At 36.3% G+C, this 18546-nt stretch overlaps 1 pseudogene; it reads right to left on the bottom strand.

Annotated features, from left to right (window-relative positions):
- Positions 1-216: 216 nt before the first annotated feature.
- LOC118642073 lies at positions 217-715 on the bottom strand (annotated as a pseudogene).
- Positions 716-18546: the final 17831 nt, after the last annotated feature.

Raw genomic sequence — 18546 nt, 5'->3', positions numbered from 1 at the left:
AGAGAGAAACGTCAATGTGAGAGAGACACATCAATTGGTTGCCTCTGTACAACCACTAGGGGTCAGGGATCTAACCTGCAACATGTGTATGTGCCCTTGACCAGGAATCAAACCCATGACCTTTCGGTCCACAGGCAAACACTGACCACTGAGCAAAACCAGCTCTTTTTTATTTTACAGTTTTTTTTTTGTGTGTACATATTTGCTTAATAATCACTAAATTTCTAAGCTACATTTGGGTAACTGAAGAGCTATTATAAGTAGTTTATATTGTCTAGAACCATGGTATGCTGCAAATCCAGTCTAGAGCTAAATGGGAAATAACATCTTTCTAAGTATAGGCTTAGAAATTCTGATCTGGTACCTTAAGATGTTTTCTTTCTGGCTGCCAGACCATTATTCACAGGTACAACCAAGAAAACAGAGTGCAGACTGCCAAAAACAATACCAATCATTCCACCCTGTATTATGGTAAAGGCTTCACAATTTAAATTACTTGTATTCAATGGTAAACTTACAAACCTTTGTAAAATATGTTTTGTTGTCAAAATATATCACTGCCATTGGTATGCCAGCAGCTATATGAGCCTGTGTCATATTTAAGATGAGCCATAAAGGACTATTTGCTATTAGGCCACAGAGAGCAGCTAAAGCCAATGTATGTTGATCTATATTCAAGTAGATTCCTTCCTAACAAAACTTTGGGCCTAACCATTATCCCTGCTTTGAAGCCTTTCCTTACTCCCATTTCTTATCAAATATAGAAGTAATTACTCCTTACTTTGGAAAACATTTATCATTTGTTTACACATCTAATTATAATAATTTTGTTGAATTTTATCTTATCCTTGCCACTCTTACATGTGTTTTACACGTAAGAATTTCTCCTTTGGGGTAAGTAACCTTTACTAGCCACATTTTGCAGATCAGAAACTCAGGCACAGAATAGTTAAAGAGCTTTGCCTAAGATTAGTCAGTGGTGGAGTCAGGCTCTGACCCAGGCAGTCTGGCTCCTATGTCTATGTGATTATTCACTTACTCCTTGTTGCCTCCTGACAGTATTTAACAGTGGATGGACTGTCATGTGCCCCAGTCATCTCCTTGAATGAGGGAAGACCCAGCTCCATGCTGTACATAGATTAGTTTGGCAGTAACAAGTGCAATTACAGGCAATTAGGATATAAGCCCTCCAGAACTAGCAGTTTGAAAATGATTTTCATTGTTAAAGTGCTGCTGAAAGGGCAGATATCCATAATGCTGCACAATCAACTTATATTACGTAGGGAGTGATTATTCATTTTCATGACCTGCTTTTTTGTCATTTACTGACTTCACCTCTGGCCTATCATTTCTGCTTTTTGCTATTTCTCTGCTCATTACCATGTCCAATAGAAGAGGAGAGAGGAGATGAATTCCAATCATTCAGTTTTTCTTCTGTGCTGGCTGCTAGAGTAAGGAAAGGCCAAACTGTTAGAAAAAATAATGTTTAAGGTTATACTGTGAAATTTTATGCACCCATACTTATTTTTCATTATTATCAATAATCAAAAACTCATTTAAAATGTAAGAACCACAGGTTGTGTACTTATTATGTATGTGCTAAGTTTTGTGAACTGCATCAATTACTCTTTTAAGAAGTATAAGCTTTATCTTACATTTTTAATTGTTTAATATTGGTCCAATCTGAGAAATCTCATGAAATAATTTTTGGCAATGTGCATTAATTACCTTAACAGTATACATAAATGCACCTGTATAAAAATTTTGGCTTTAGGAAACTTTATTCATTTCTCATGGGCTGAATATAAGCCTTCTCTGATCTTATTCTACATTAGACTTCAGTTGCAAGTTCCAGAATCTTCCTCGAGAGCATCCTTCTGGCCACAGTGAAGTGGTTCCCAAACATATCATATACATGTGCCCTATGACTTTTGTCATACCTGGTGTACTCTCCATCCTTCATTTCTGTTGTGAGCCTTCTCTCTTCCTTTGAAGCCCAACCAGACAGGAAGATCTCAAGGAAACATCCCTGGGAAACTGCCTTGTTCCTGACTTGACCTCCTACAATGCTTCTTATCTCTATTGCTGACACTTAGTCTTGATATTTATCTCATTTTCTGCCCTGTCTCACTTATTGGTTTTTTAATAATGATAATACAAACTGCCATTTTTTGAGCATTTTCTGAAAATCAGGCACTATACTAAGGTTTAATAAACTTTACCTTACTGACTGTTTACAACAGACCTAGGAGGTAAGCATTACAAAGGAAGTAACAGAGGTTCAGAGAGGTTAAAACACTTTCCCTAAATTACACAGCTTGTGAATGGTGGAGCCACTGCTTTTTATCATGCTTCTCTGAGACCAGAGATCACATATCATGTCTTTCTCTAAGGATTATGTGAAGCATCAGTAAGATAAAACTTGTAGCACCTAAATTCACAAAGGGGATCCTAATCATCTGTGGATAATCATAGTATTTCTTAAGGTACAGATAAAAAGTTTATAAATAAATAAGAATAAAACACCAAGTCAATACATCTTCATTTTCATAAATTAAAATATCTTTCTAATTAAATAGCACCCTAAATAGCACTTTATTGAAGGAGAAATAATATGAGAATACCATAATTTTATAACTTATTGATAAGCTTATAATGAGAAGCATCAACAGTGCATTTTGTAACATTAGGTGGTCACTTAGATCATCACTATATTACAGAAAGAATCGTTGTTGAAAATTTTAAATTGTCAAGTTAATTTATTTTTCAATTTCCCAGTTTCTTATATCATCAACGAAACACTTTGTAATACACTTTTTTTTTTCTGCTGCCTTCCAGGTTTTGACAATATTCAACTTGAAACATGTTATTTTCCAGTTTTTATTAGCATCTTCAAGAATCTACAATGTCTCAATTAATGGTGAGTAACTTGTAAAATGTTTACTATTAATAGAACTGTCCCTGAATTTGAATATACATTTCTAATAAATATATTTAGATTTTCTTTACCTAATTGTTATGTTCCCTGATTTTTCAATTGATTATTCACTTATTAAGGCAGAGACAAACAACTGTAGTAGTAAAATCAGGTTATCATGTGTAGACTGTAATGCTAATTTTAAAGTGATAGCCATTTTTTTTAGTTTATTGATTTTAGAGAGAGAGGAAAGGAGACGGAGAGAAAGATAGAAATATAGATGAAAGAGAACATCGACTGGCCACCTCCTGCATGACCCCACTGGGGATTGAGCCCACAACCTGGGCATGTGCCTGACCGGGAATCAAACTGGCAACCTCTTGGTACATGGGTTGATGCATAACCACTGAGCCACAGCAGCCTGGCATAAAGTGAAAGTCATTTTTAAGGTGTCTACTAAAATAACATATTTCTCTCTTGTAACATAATGATTTATGACATCTTTCTTTTCTTTGACAGATAACCTGGAATATTTTTAGCTCATCTAATATATGTCTAATAAAAATCTATTCATGTCTCTCTGGGCAGGCACAGCCAAAGCATGAAATAATTCTGAGTGTCAGCAGTGCTGCTTCTGTTAATAAGGATCCTGGGGAAAAACTTGACTCGAGCAGCAGGGGCTGGGGTTCTTTTTCCAGCCTCTTTTGGAATCTACCAAGTCATTTTTATTGCTGCATTTGAAATCTTGCTAAGAAGTTAAATAGTTATCTTAACATGGATTACAAGCAATCTTTTCACTGTGGGAAGTTATATATGGTTATTATTAAGGTTAAGTCTCTCAACTTGGTGTTTTTGGCCCAGGAGATGTCTTTTTCCTGTGTTTGCTTAAAAAGTGTATCTTTCATTATTTCATCAACTATAAAAATACAAATAAACTATATTGGTATTGTTTTGAGAAGTTGTTCTTAAAGTAATTATCTTAAGCTTCATTTAAAGGAATTAAATCTGATTGTTTTTCAGTTCGGTTTTAGGTTGTTCAAAGAGTTGAGGTCCATGTCATCTGGTTATATGACACTAATGCCTTTTCATGCCGTCCCCTTCCCCTCCTCTAGAAGACTCCCTCATATTCAGGAAAGATTCAAGCCGTGAAGATAAGATTTTCCCCTTCACACCATTCACTGCTTTCATCTGGCTTTGATCTGTATGACCTTTTTAAAACCATGGCTTCATGGTCTTTTGAGATTCTCCAATTCAAAAATCTTAGATATCTGTTCAATTTCAGTAATTCCCATTCAACTTTTAACACGTGTCATCCCATGGAACTGCTCAGTTTCATAGATCTCATGTTTTTATTTCAAACTTTTGTTCTTTTATTTTTGTGATGGACCATCTTCTTTTCCTTCACTTAACCATTCGTTGCTTCGCTGCCTTATTATTCTCCGGGCTGTCCAGCCATTTCCAAATTTCACTTGTCTCTCTAGTCATCCTAAACTCTTCTAGTCACTATATCACGTTTTCTTACCATTTTTGGTATTTCATCTTCATCAGTACCCACCCCTAGAGACATCCACATGTGTGATTTGCTTGTACTTGCTTTCTAGTCTTATTTTGAGACACAAAGTCACATAACTAGATAAATGATCTCAGTATAAACCCTATGATTTCCAAACAGAAAGAACTTCTGAAAAGCAGACAGTTTAAAATGGGTGTTTCCTTGTTTGTTTGTTTTCACGGAAGGTTAGTTTATCTTGTCGGGCTTGGTGGGGAATGAAAGAGAATGTAGCTGGAAAGGTGGATTAGACCTAGGTCATATAAGGGTTCAGAATATTATGCTAAAGAGTTTAAACTCATCCTATAGGTAGCAGGGAAGAGTTGAGAAAAATTGAAGTGGATAAATATTCTTAGAGCTACATTTTTAGAAATAAAATGTTGGCAGCAGTGTGGAAGATTGCTCGCATGGAAGAAGCATTGAAGACCATCAGACTAATTTAGAGGCTGTGGAGATTGTACAGTCATGAGGCATGATGGCCTAAATGGCAGCTGGAATAGGAAAGAAGAACTGATTGTCCTTCACTGTGTTCTTCAGTGAGTTAGTATCTTCCGTAGCATTCATAGTGGTCTGTGGTACTACAGGAGACTTTCAGAAACATCTCTGGCGTCTTTAACAGGATGATATGCCGATTCATCTTTCTCATAGGAAATGAATCAGTTTACCAAGCTGACTATTTTTCCTAGGTAAAGCTTGCTGTGTATCTTTACACAGATGGAATTATTATACCTGCTGCAACAAGGGGGTGTAATTTATAAGGGTTGCAAAATTTTTTTGAGAAATATTTCTTTGTGGAGAAATTAGAAATTACACCAGCATGTTGTTTAATTTCTAGCAAAGAACAGAGATGGTCTTTCCCCTCAGTGCTCTAAATGAAAACTATTGAACCTGCCTAAAATTATTTAAGAAGGTTATAATTGAATTGTCAATGAGATCATACTGTCTCTACCAGGGATATAATAAAAATATTTGGAAATTTTTTCTACTTTTAAAGCAGCCACCAAGCGTGGCCATGGAGCTAAGCTCAGAGTTGGCAGACCCCCTCTGAGTTGCCCTTACGACCCCAGTGAACTAAGCAAGTTAAGGTTCCAGATAACTCTGGTTGAGAACTTACAACTTTGGAAGAAGGATGGAAGCAACAAGAATAAAGTCTAAATCTCCCTTGGCATTGCCTTGGATAAGAAAGAAAGGTATAGCACAAATACTTTTGACTCATCTCTTTATCTTTTGGTACCCTGAACTTTTCAACTTACTATAAAAAAATATTTTAAGATCTGTATTGAAAGAAGTTCTATCAGACACTGTAGCATTTCTTATAGTCAAGTGTTTTTTTCCTAGTTTAAGATGATTTGTGGTCTGCGTTGGTAGAAGCAGCTAGGACCTTTCAAATGGCAGCTTCTGTTGAAAAGATCGACAATAAATAAAAATTAATGCTGACTCCTCTGACTCAAATTCCTTGCTACATAACCTTAGTTTCATATTTTTCTGTCATTTTGAAGGTTTTAGGTGGGTGCATAAGGAAAGCTTCCTTTTGTTCAGTTAACAACTATGGAGCAGAAATTCAATTATTAATTTTGACAAAGTCTATGAAGCAGACATTTACTAATTTAGCCTGCTTTAATTAGAATGAAATTGATGCTTACATAAAACTTTGCTTATCAACTAATTCAACCTGCTTTAATTAGAATTAAATTGATGTTTTTACATAAAACTTGATCACTTATAATAGTACTCTTCTTCTGCTTTGTATTAAGGTTGGTATATACTTGCTTTGTTCTTCTCAGCTTCTTGCTATGTTAACTTTTGGAAGGCAAGGAATGAGTTTCTCATTTTTGTATCAGTGTAGCCTCTACAGACTATTGCCATATTTGTCACGTTTAATAGGATCAAAATAGATTTGTGTGAAATCTAGCAACTGTTAGCTCAGGTGATATCATGAGTCACTTGAACTTATGTCAACATAGGCATGTAAATATCAAAGGGGCATTTTTCAATTTTGTTTTATTCAAAAACACTGTATTATGCACTTATGTTTCAAATGTATCTATTTTTTGGTACTTGTAATACAAAGAGAGAAAAAATGAAGTCCTGGTTGTCTAGTAGGGACAATATTTTCTTAGAAATTGGAAATACATTTAATTTTTTAAAAAAGGAATCTCTGATCATTCACTTGAGTGACATTTTATTGTGTGACACTAGGCATTTACTCTATAGTGGATTTCAGCATGATAGAAATACAATATTTAATTCTTGCCTTGTGAGTTGTGTGGAAAATAAAGTGGTTAAACTGAGCAGGGAGAAGAAATGAATTCTGATAGTATTCAACATTCCGAGTTTTCACTTCTCATCTCTCTCACACACATACAAAATCATACCAAAATGGCTCTCTCCCTCTTTCTCTTTACACACACACACACACACACACACACGGTGGGCAAAAGTAGGTTTACAGTTGTGAGAAAATGAAACAGTTTATTCTTGTATTATTAATTATTCTACTATTTTTTATGCAAACAACTGTAAGTCTACTTTTGCCCCACCCTGTATGTATGTATGCTTTTGAACAAAGCTATTTCTAGTCTAGCATTATCTGAGATAGGAAGGAATATGAGAAGAATGTCTGTTCCTACTCCCAACAATTCAACTGTAGGCTGTATAAAATTTCTGGTACTAAAGAAGTAATGGTAAAATGTACTGGGAAGGAAAAAAGAAAATATCTGTTGAAATTTTTCTAGATTTCAATTAATAAAAGAGTGGGAATCAACTTGGTTCAGTGGTTGAATTGACCACAAAGAACAGAAAATATAATAATAACTTAGCTCATTTTGGGTTTTGATGCTTCACATTTTTTCATTTCAACAATTGTCCATGTGTCTCTTGCATATCTACATATCTTAGGAAAAAGGCACTATCTGCCTTTCTTAGACTATCTGTTTAAGGATGTTTGCATAGCAAACAGCCTTGGAAGAGAACAAAGTCTAGCTCCAGAGCAAAGGGCAGGTTGGTTTACTGTTAACTATACTAATGATAACATTTGCCTGTGTCAAAGCTTACTGTCTATTACAAAAGAGTTGTGTTTCCTAAAGTCCGGCGTTCCTTTCCTATAATATGCTCCACTCTATATACAGGTGTCAACTGGTCCTCTTTGCAGTGACCCATAGGAATTGGGACTCAGAGAAGTAGAGCAAAAATGATGGTAGTTTTGCTACTGTTATTATGAATATGACAAAAACAAGAACAGTACTTTGAATGCTGCACGTGGAAATATTTCCCCAAGGAATAGTATAATAGGATAACTTCATGTTGATTTTTTTTTTTTAGTGAACTTTCAAACTCCTAACATTTCTCTATATTATCATTTTCACCTTTTCACAACGCTATTCCTTTAGAGATTTCATAGCAGACAAAGCCTAGGAGCATTACAGAAGCTAGTTAGGGCTATAAAGGCAGAGTATTTGCAAGCCCAGCCTCCTTTACAACCCTGTGGGAAATCAAGCAAATTGCAGGACTGTTCTAAATGCATTGCTTATAATTTCAGTTCTTTGTTTGGTCTTCTCTGTACCGGGGCTGATTTTCATCACCTGTTACACTGGAGTTCATAGTAAAGTCAAACTTTGCTGAGTACTTTATTGAACATTTTGTGAGATTACAGTCAAAACAAGGAATGCCTTCAGTGTAGTGTGTGTGTGTGTGTGTGTGTGTGTGTGTGTATGTGTGTTGGTGAACCCACATAAGAAACATGGAATGATTTCCCCATATCTATAACCAACATCTCTCTTCACAAAAAGAGTTCTTAACAGACAAAAACATGGAAAATGCAATTCTTTAACTCTTTTTTTTCTCTGCATTACCATTGACACTGGATGTTCACTAGCACATTTTAAAGTAAGCCTGTGAATAAGGTAGTGGGTTAAAGCAATTTGGTTCTGTGCAAATATCAGTTTCCTTTTAAATCATTAACTGCTTGAGGGCAGAATATTGTTTAACATTCCAACTTGGTGTGAATTTTATATTATATAAGGAAATTAACATCTTCAAAATGGTAGTTCTTACAAGAATTCTTGTCGTTTTAATTTTTACAATAATTATAATGGAGTTTAAGAATTTCTCAGAAAGACAGAATGGCCTCTGACTTTTTAAATTTCAAATAAAAATCTAAAATTAGTTGATATAAACATATTTTGGATCATGCAGAGGAGCACATATAATCAAGTACTAAATGGAATTGGACAGTTGGCAGTTGGCATTTGCCTTGGCTGGGTTTTTTAACCTCCACACTACTGACATTTTGGATTAAATGATTCTTTGTTGTGGGAATATGTTCTGTGCTTTGTAGGATATTTAGCAGCATCCCTAGCCTTTCCTATTAGATTAGATACTGGTGCCCTCTCTTCGTAGTTGTGGCAACCAAAAATGTCTCCAGATGTTACCAAATGTGCGCTAGAGGGCAAGACTGCCCCAGTGGAGAACCACTGTGCACTGATGTCTAACAATGTGTTTAAGCAAAGAGATACTTTTAAATATTTTTTTCTTTATTGATTTTAGAGTAAGGAAGGGAGAGAGAGAGATAGAAACGTTGATGAGAGAGAACATCGATTGGCCGCCTCCTTCATGCCCCCCACTGGGGATTTGGCCCACAACTTGGGCATGTGCCCTGACTGGGAATTGAACCGGCAACCTCTTGGTGCCTGGGTCGACACTCAACCACTGAGCCACACCTGCCAGGCATGAAGACATACTTTTAAATGGGGATAATATGAAAAGAACAAAGGTGGAGCTTAATACATAAGTGATACATTTCATACCAGGTAAAGGGCAAATGGCATCACAGTGAAAGCACAATGAAAGGTTTCACAATAGTTTTAATAGAGAAAGTCTTAGAAGGCAAATCGTCAGATACTGCGGGATAGTATAAACATCCCGAACTAAGATGGCAAACCTGTGCTGAAGCAGTCAGGTGTCATAGTGACATTTAGTTGCAGCAGAATAATATAATCTATTACACTAAATTAATTTGTTAATTTGAATTTAACTTCTTATTCAGTTTTGTTTGTGTATATTGGTAAATTTGTTTCGGTTGTAGAATTACATCATTAAGCATAAGCTTTAAGCACAAGGAGTTTATACTTAGTTTTGTGTTTATACATATTTAATAAACATTATAATAAAAATAACTTGTCAACACCAGAAGCCTCAAATATGACTTATTTTTTCTATTGAAAGGGATCAGTACATTTCTTGAGTTTGAGAAACACTGAACGTGGGGTGTCGAAGGCTGAATGGAGGAAGGAGCAGCAGGCCAAAGAGAAGAGAATATTGTTGAGAAATTTGGGGAAAATTCCAAACTTAGGAGCTGGACTTCTACAGCATCATTTAAATTTGTGCCAAATACAAGAGAAATCAAAATCAATGTTCCCTTTTAAAACTAGCTCATAAAATGACAGAAACTGCTAACTAGGTTATTCTATTTTTTTTCCTTTTGACAAAATAAAGTTTATAAACACATTTTTTTTTTCTTACATACACTGCCATGTAGAAAGCATGATTATTCAAGTGAGATAATTTTATTCTTTTGTTTTTTATTCCTCACCCAAGGATATTTTTCCATTGATTTCTAGATAGAATGGAAGGAAAGGAGGGAAGGAGAGGAAAAAATAGATGTGAGAGAGACCCTTCAATTGGTTGACTCTTACATGGCTCAGGGATCGAACCTGCAACCCAGGCATGTGCTCTTTACTGCGAATCGAACCTGTGAACCCTGGATCCACAGGCTGATGCTCTAACTGCTGAGCCAAACTGGCCAGGGCCCAATTTGTATTACAACTGAAGACCTAAGAATCAGGGATGGACTTTTAGGCATGTTTTTTAGGTAATTCTGACAATTTATTGTGTTGCACTGTATAAACTATCTATGATCCCCTGTAAGTTTGAGATGGCCTCTCTGGCTGCAGAACACCACATGCTCCCTTTGCTTAATATGCTCCTATTCTTATCATCTGTTGTTACCTTCCTCCTTTGTTGAACTGACTTGCTTGAAGAATCCTAAGACTCCATGGCTCTACACGCCAAAGGAGCTGGAAAACCCTCTCCTCCCAGCCATGATCCTTTGCCTGTCTCCCCCCCCCCCCCTTATTCTCTTTGTTTGGAGGGTGTTTTGGAATGGTAGTCATTCAAATAAAAGAGTGAAATTGATCATAAATGGTCATGGTTTCAATGGTTGAAGTGGAAGAGCCCAACCTTCCTCCTGAACCCATTTCTCTCCATTCCCAGAATGGGGAGATTCCTAAAATGCCTGCCTTTTTCAGCAGGATGGCTGGAGATTATACTCTGCTCCGAGCTGCAGGGAAAGGGAATGTGGGAAAGTAATCAGGGGTTGGATAGCATTTCCTAGCTTTCTGGGAGAAAGGGACTTCCTTTTAACTTGTGTACCTGACTCCTCTCTATTTCACCCCTCATCCAACAAAGGTCTGGATGTCTGCATTTCCGTAGAGAGAGCCAAGCCAAGCCTCTCAGTTTAATCTAAACTCTAATGAAGCAACACTGGTTTTAAAGACTATGGGGAAAAAACCCTGGAAGACAGAGAAGAGAACTTTCTGAGGACAGAATTTTGGAGAGCATTTTTGGTACATTGGAAACCATTTTTTCCCTCTCTCCATTTAAGGGAGAATAGAATGGTCAGTGCTTTCATGTGTCTTTATGGACTTGGGGCCATCGGAAAATTTGTAGTGTATTGCATTTCTAAAAAGACAACAAAATGGCAAGCAATAAATTAGATGAAAATTTTACTATTTCATTAGGATAACCCTCTGCTAATTAGGATCACTCCTTTCTTCAAAAAAGTTAGATAATTCAGGTTACATTTTTTTATCTAACATTTTGGTACTCAATGTGACATAATTATCACAAAGTCTTAATGAAATGAAGACAATTTATGTAGGAAGTTTTATCAGTCATGTGTAAGCTCTAATGTATAGCATTTATGCTTTGAAGTCCTGATGTCTGTAAAAGGAAATCCTTCAAATTGTTGTGATTTTTGAATCAGGTCTCTCAGTCTTATAAATGAGCTAGCAGCATTATTTGATAGAAAAAACTGAGTTGCTGTTTTGTAATGTCAAACTCTAGGAAGATAAGTGAAAATGTAGGCCTAATTTCTCATGGCACAGTTGACTTATAAACTGCCAAGACATTGATAGGTGCAACTTGTACTGAGCTTGTTAAAGATATAGGAAGAATCCCCCCCCAAACAGCAATAGGACACTTAAACCTTCTGAAAGTTTATAACCTCATTGAAAGCAATTGTTTGGACATGCTCCTGATTATCTTTATAAAAGGAAGCAAGGTCTGATTTCTTACAAAAGGCCACTCTTCCTGGAGATCCACAAATGTACTTTACACATCAACACATTTTTCAGAACTCTAAATGACTTAAACCAAATTTATCTGAAATTTTATGAAACAAATTCTCTCTTGACTAGTTTATGTGTTGTCTCTTGAACTTGTATATATAAGGGAATAATAGACTGTCATGATTATTTTTAAATTGCAGTTTTGAATTCAGTTACATTATGAGTAAATCTGGTTTTATATGGATGAGGTAAAAAGTTAGATAATGCACAACTTACTCCATTTATTTATTTATTTATTTATTTTTTAATCCTCACCTGAGGACATTTTTTCATTTTTTGTTCAGGTAGAGTGGGAGGGAGAGAGAGGAACAGAGAGAAAGAGAGCAACATCAACGTGAAAGGGACACATCGAGTGGCTGCCACCCACACGACCAACCAAGGCCTGGGACAAACTGCAACCGAGGTATGCACCCTTAGCAGGAACCGAACCCAGGTCTCTCCAGACCACAGGCCAACACTCTAACCTTTGAGCCAAACCGGCCAGGGCACAACTTACTCCTTTTAAAAGTATTTTTAATTTTAGAGAATGTTAATTCATCAGCCACGGAGACTCAAGGCTCCCCTCTCCCATAGTCAGTTTCAGAGTGCTTAAGCACATTTTCTTTTTCATTGCAACTGATATGCTTGTTATTCATATGTTCCAAGTACCAACCAGAGTGCCATGTTGTTATACTCCATTTATACACCATAGAGGAGTACCTAAGGAATGTGGATATATACTTCCATAGTGAATTTTGAGACATATACTGTCTTTCGCTTCCACTTCTCTGCATTTTCTCTTCTTTCTCCTCATTTTGGGGGAGATTTTATGTCCATCAGTAGTAGAATTGATTTTGTATGTAAAGGAGAGCACACAATGTCTCAGATACTAATGAAATTTAATTTCCAGCTGAAGCACTTTTCATGAATACTTAAAACATTAACGAGAGATCTAAATAATTTCAGCCAGAGAAAGAGCTACATTTTTCATGAACTTGGCATTCATTCATTCAACAACTATTCCCTGTATGCCTGCAATGTAGAGGGCACAGTGCACAGATCCATATATTAATTAGAAAGTGTTCATGCCTCCCTGTAGGAGGAACAAATACTTAACTCAAATTATACTTATGTAAAAATATCATAAACCCATTTGTAGAGCCAAGAATTCTCCCTAGAATTTAGATGGCATTTGAGCTAGATCTAAGATATAAAAAACAATCTTACTAAGGAAGAATAAAGGGAAGGACAACCCAAGGACATAGAAGAGTGTATTCAAATGCAGAGATGTAGTTTCTTAGGGAAATATCTTGGTAGATTAGATATTTAAACCTTTTTTCAGTTCAACTAAGCTTATCACTGAATTGCTCCACTTTTAACAAATCATCTTTATCTTGTTATGGCCTGATTCGCCCAGCCCAAGCTGGTCACCCCAGCTAGAAGATCTGCATACCAAGTGCATCTTTGCCCAGCCCTTGGGCCACTCCTGACTGTTAACTGCTCTGGTCTCAGTAGAGTCTGGAATCAGTCCTGTTAACCCAAATCCAGGGTCAGCTATGCCAGGATGAGCCCTGACCATCAGCATGGACCTGAGCTACAGACTATCTCCATCTCCTTCATTGGTCCTTTGTGCTGAACTTCAGCCCTTGGGCTCACTAATATTCTGCTGGTCTCTTCCTGGCTAGGGATCTGCTCCCAGCATCCCTGTTACTCACTTTCCTGTTTTGAAAAGATTGATTGTTCCACAGTGACCACACAATTGCTCATATTAAACTGTAGGTCCTGCCACTCTCCTTCCAATATGCACTTTTTTTCCTGGGGTGAACTTCCTTTGATGTCAAGCCTTGACAAAACCAAGACTGATGTAGCCACATTACTTTGATACTGCTCTTAGAACACTGACTTTGTATCTTAGCATCCCTTCCCTCTACTTTGAGGCCAGTTCTGGACTCAAGCCAGCTTCTCGGTGTAACACTAGGATATTTGGTAAAAAAAAATAACAGAACCATATTTAAGCTAATGTAAGAGCGAGACAAAGATATCTTTATTGGAAAAATATGCAAGCATGTCACACATAGACAGAATAAAAGCAATAGAACCAGGTCTTAGAAAAGGCAATTCTGAAGCTAAAGGCAGCAGCAACTGATGGACCATTTGTTCAGGAAACTACTACCATTGGGATGAATCAGCTCCACCACTTTTCTTCCTTTGCAACCCAGAGCTCAGTTTCTGAGAGGGTTAATTTCTTGAGAATAATTGTGTGTGTTTGGTCTAAAGTGATCTATGTTTTTTCTTTCCCTTTGGCCAGAGCAAGGCAGGGCTTCTTAACTGACATCCTGCCAAGACCACAATCAGTGGGAACAGACTCAGTCCTCCAAACAAAGCAGTAGTGCTGCATGCAAAAGAAGCTGGAATGGATATTGGCAAGCAAAGCCAATGCTGTCAGCTGTACTTAGCCTCTGCTCTAAGTTGTCATTTCCTTCTCACTGGCCGAGGCTATTCGGGTCCAGTATACATTGAGACAAACCCCTTCCAATTGATGAGAATATAGGAATCTCTAAAGTTATTATTTTCTTATGAGACCTCTTCTTGGAGAATTCTCATTTAAAGTTTAGTCAGAATTGGGTTGCTTGCCTGATGTAATCAGAATCATATATATATACATACACACACACACACACACACACACACACACACATATATATATAGTTATAAAAATTCAATCATGTTTTAAAAATCTTAATATCTTAAATACAGTATCAAGATTTCCTAAGCCTCTAAATTTAAATTGGAGTAGAATTAATTGTTACTAATTCTGGTAATATTTACTGAAGCCTAAAAATGAAGAAAGTAATTTTAATACAAATTATATCTGTTCCTATTATACTTTAAAATATTTTATAACCATGACTTATTTAATTAATAAGATTTGATATTTCTTATTGTTGACTATAAAATTCAATACATATTTTCAAAAAAATGTTTCTTAATAACATTGTAACATTTTAAAAGTAGGCAGTTCCTGTTTAAAAGAGATTTCTAATACCTACCCTAAAGCAATTCTTACTCTTCTCAACCTGATGAACCATGAACTTATTTATTCTTTTTCTTTCACTTGAACAAAAGATGAGTGATTAACATACAAGTATAAGATGATATTTAATGACAGTTTCAGTTAAAATAGTCAATGATTCTGTGACTTTTAGTATACTGTTTGACTGTATTTTCTCTTGTGATGAGCATCTTGCTACACATATGAGGGTGTTTAATTCAATAAATTATACCCAACTCTGTCTCTTAATCTAGTTATAATGTGATGTTAAATAATTGATTTTAAGGTTATGTGAAACAGACCCTGGCCGGTTTGGCTCAGCAGTTAGGGCACGTACCTCGGTTGCAGTTTGTCCCCGGTCCTGGTTGGGTCATGTGGGTGGCAGCCACTCGATGTGTCCCTTTCACATCGATGTTTCACTCTCTCTTCCTCTCTTTCCCTTCCACTTTATCTAAACAAAAAAATGGAAAGGTGTCCTCAAGTGAGGATAAAAAAAAAAAAAAAAAAAAGGTTATGTGAAACAGGCATTTTTGTAAAGACCTTCTTTCTCTTTTGATCATTCTCCAATTACATACTTCTTCTCAACCACTTTCTAGCTAATAACGTGTGTTCCCTGTCACGGTGGAGAACGCGTATCGGATGGCTGAACAACTGAGCATAGGTTATTACTAGGACTGGAGAAAAAACAAGTAAGAGTTGTTTTTATTTTTCTCTAATGATGGTCCTGCAATATTATCTCAGCTGTTGGACTGTGGAGCACAAGTGAAATGGTAGAATTGCCAGGTTATAAGAATAAGACATTTTCAAGTTACCTATGTTATTTTAACTGCTGTTTATAGCAAAAATCATCGGATGCCTTGATCAAAGCTCAGCTTCCTGTGCCATACATTTCAGAAATATTACATGAGAACAAGAAAATACACTGAATAGTCTTGGATTAAAGGACAGTGCACATGTTGTTGGGAGGGGGGAGGTGAAAGAGGCCCTTGATGTTAAATATAATGCGTTTTATGACTGGACTTCTTAGAAACTAATGGAGCATTCTTAATCTGGGCTCAGCTCCATTGCTTTCAGTGAAGAATTCTTAATACGCACACACTGGATCAGTCTGGATTCCACTGAATGCAGCACTGTAATATGCAGAATATTTCTCTCATATCTTTGCTGCCAATAAATCAGCTCATGCTAGATTTATTTAGTGCATGCTAGAATGCACTATTGATTTCAATAAAAAAGTTATTAAGTGCATAGTGTGAGTGTATAAAAGTATAGTTTTAAAAATATTAACATAACTAAGCATCAAAAAATGCTAATATTTGAAATTTTTGAAAGATATGTATTAGGAAGTACCTTAAAATATATCTTACTGAAGCACAACTCTTTTGCCAACAGGTATTGTGTGAAGCTGTTTTATCACAGGAAGAAAGAAACCCAAGATGGGCATGAAAGCAATAGAATCAATTCATGGGAAGTCCTTTTGAAATCCACAAATCCATATTAAGTGCCTATTACAGCTTCACGGTGTATTAACATGCTAGGCTAATGATATTTAAGGGTAGGGACGATACACAACAGGATATGTCATGGATTTTTCAAATAACTGCTCCTGGAGGATTTGATCAGTACCAGAGAGTATGTGGCACACAGAGATATCTTCAAATATTTACCGCTTTACTCTACTCACTTGTTATTTAGAAAACTGGAGAGTCCCCGGCCTGGATCAATTTACAAGGTGTAGCAGGAGGTAACATTTTTAGAAGAATTAGATTAAGAGGTGGATATCCAAGCAGCCAATCTATAAATGACCTTGAATTTCTATGTGTGACTCCATACACAACCCTTTCTAATGGCATATTCAACCTCTACAACTAAAATTTTCAAAATAAAAGCCACTTTTAACCACTGTTTATCTAAGCAGGTGTTATATAAGGTGCAGAGGGCAACTGTGGGCTCTGCTACCAACCCTGAGCTACCAGTTGGCAATCACCTAAAATCAGCAGTCATGGAAACGGAAATTCTGAAAATGAATGATAAATGAAAGCATGCAGTCTACTAGAAAAGAGTCCTTTATCTAAAGTTGAAGCCCTTTAATTGCCTCTGGAGAGATTGCTTATTCAGGATATTGCATAAGAAAACTCCAGCAAGGACAAGAACTATAGACAGTGTGAAGTGTTTTGCTGATATAAAAGCCAGAAAAATAAATTACACAAATTTTGGAAATAAATTTGGACTATGTCCCTGAAGGTTACCTTCAACTTTCTTTATATATGAGTAATGTGATCCAGTTATAATTGATGAGAAAAACGTGAAATAAAGACAATCCAAATGAGTTCAAGTATTAGGCATGCAATAAATCCTCCAGTCAGAATATGAAAGAAGAGGTTTGTACTTTTTTTTAAAATTGATGTTAGAGAGAGAGGGAGAGATGAAAACACTGATAAAAGAGAATATTGATTGGTTGCCTCCTGCATGTCCCCACTGGGGATTGGGCCCACAACCTGGGCATGTGTCCTGACCAGGAATTGAACCGGCAGTCTCTTGGTGCATGGGTCAATGCTCAAACACTGAGCCACATTGACCAGGCAAGGTTTATACTTTTATAAACATAAGAAAATCAGGTTTCCTCCCTCTGAATAAATACTAAATTCCTATTTCAAGACTGAATTTGATGGAATCTAGGTTTTTCACCTGCTTGAGCTACCTTGATTTGCCCCTGACTTATAGAGGAGGGATAAATCAAGTATAAGATGGCCTAGTACAGTCATTTGTAAATGTGATGGATAAAAAAGAATTCAGGGAAATGATAAGAATTCAGCTGGTCCCTAAGGGAGTTTAGGATTTGAATTAGAAAAAAATAGGTGATGGGGGAGGGGCAGGTTGACTTATTTTCTGAGAGTATTTTTGTCCCTTGTGAAATGATTTTGTTTTAGTTAACTAAATTTTGAGTTCAATAAATATACAGTCTTATATATGGTTGAAAACAGTAAAATATCACATTTCCGAAACAGCCAATTGGCATTTTTTTAAAAATGTCTATATAGTACAAAGAGAACACTAAGAGATATCTTTTATACTTCTCTAGGTCCTTCACCAAGACATCTGTGACTAATCTATTGAAACAGTCTGCTAAACCTTGACTTACCACATTAACCGCAGCAGCCGCAAATCCATTATAGGGAAGGTAAGTCACCTTTGTAAATCAAAGATTCTCATAAATTATTTTCATCGTAGACTAATGGTCTGTGAAGATTTACAGTTTTTGACTAGTTGAATGTATTGTTTCCTATGTACTGGGGTGCAGTTGGGAATTTACAACTTATTTTAAAGCTTCAGTCTTTTAGAGGACATCAATTCATACTTCATAGAAGTAGCATTTAAATCGTCTTCTGATGGGATATTTTGTGGGCATCAATGCAGAACAGCATTATATATTTTTTTTACAAATATTATGAATGATGAATATTTCACACTCTGGCCTATTTTCAAGTTTGGGAGGAGGACAAATTAAATTGCATCCATTTATAATAATTATGATCAACTACCATTTTTGCCATACCTCATTTGACACAGCCCAGTCACTGTGATAAATGCCTTACACCCAGTAATTTAGCACTCTTCAGAACTCAGTGAGTAAAATGAGAAA

This window comes from Molossus molossus, unplaced genomic scaffold, assembly GCF_014108415.1.
Source record: "Molossus molossus isolate mMolMol1 unplaced genomic scaffold, mMolMol1.p scaffold_m16_p_3, whole genome shotgun sequence".
NCBI lineage: Eukaryota > Metazoa > Chordata > Mammalia > Chiroptera > Molossidae > Molossus > Molossus molossus.
Note: the sequence above shows the minus strand (reverse complement) of the source record. Positions and strands in the feature narration are given on the sequence as shown.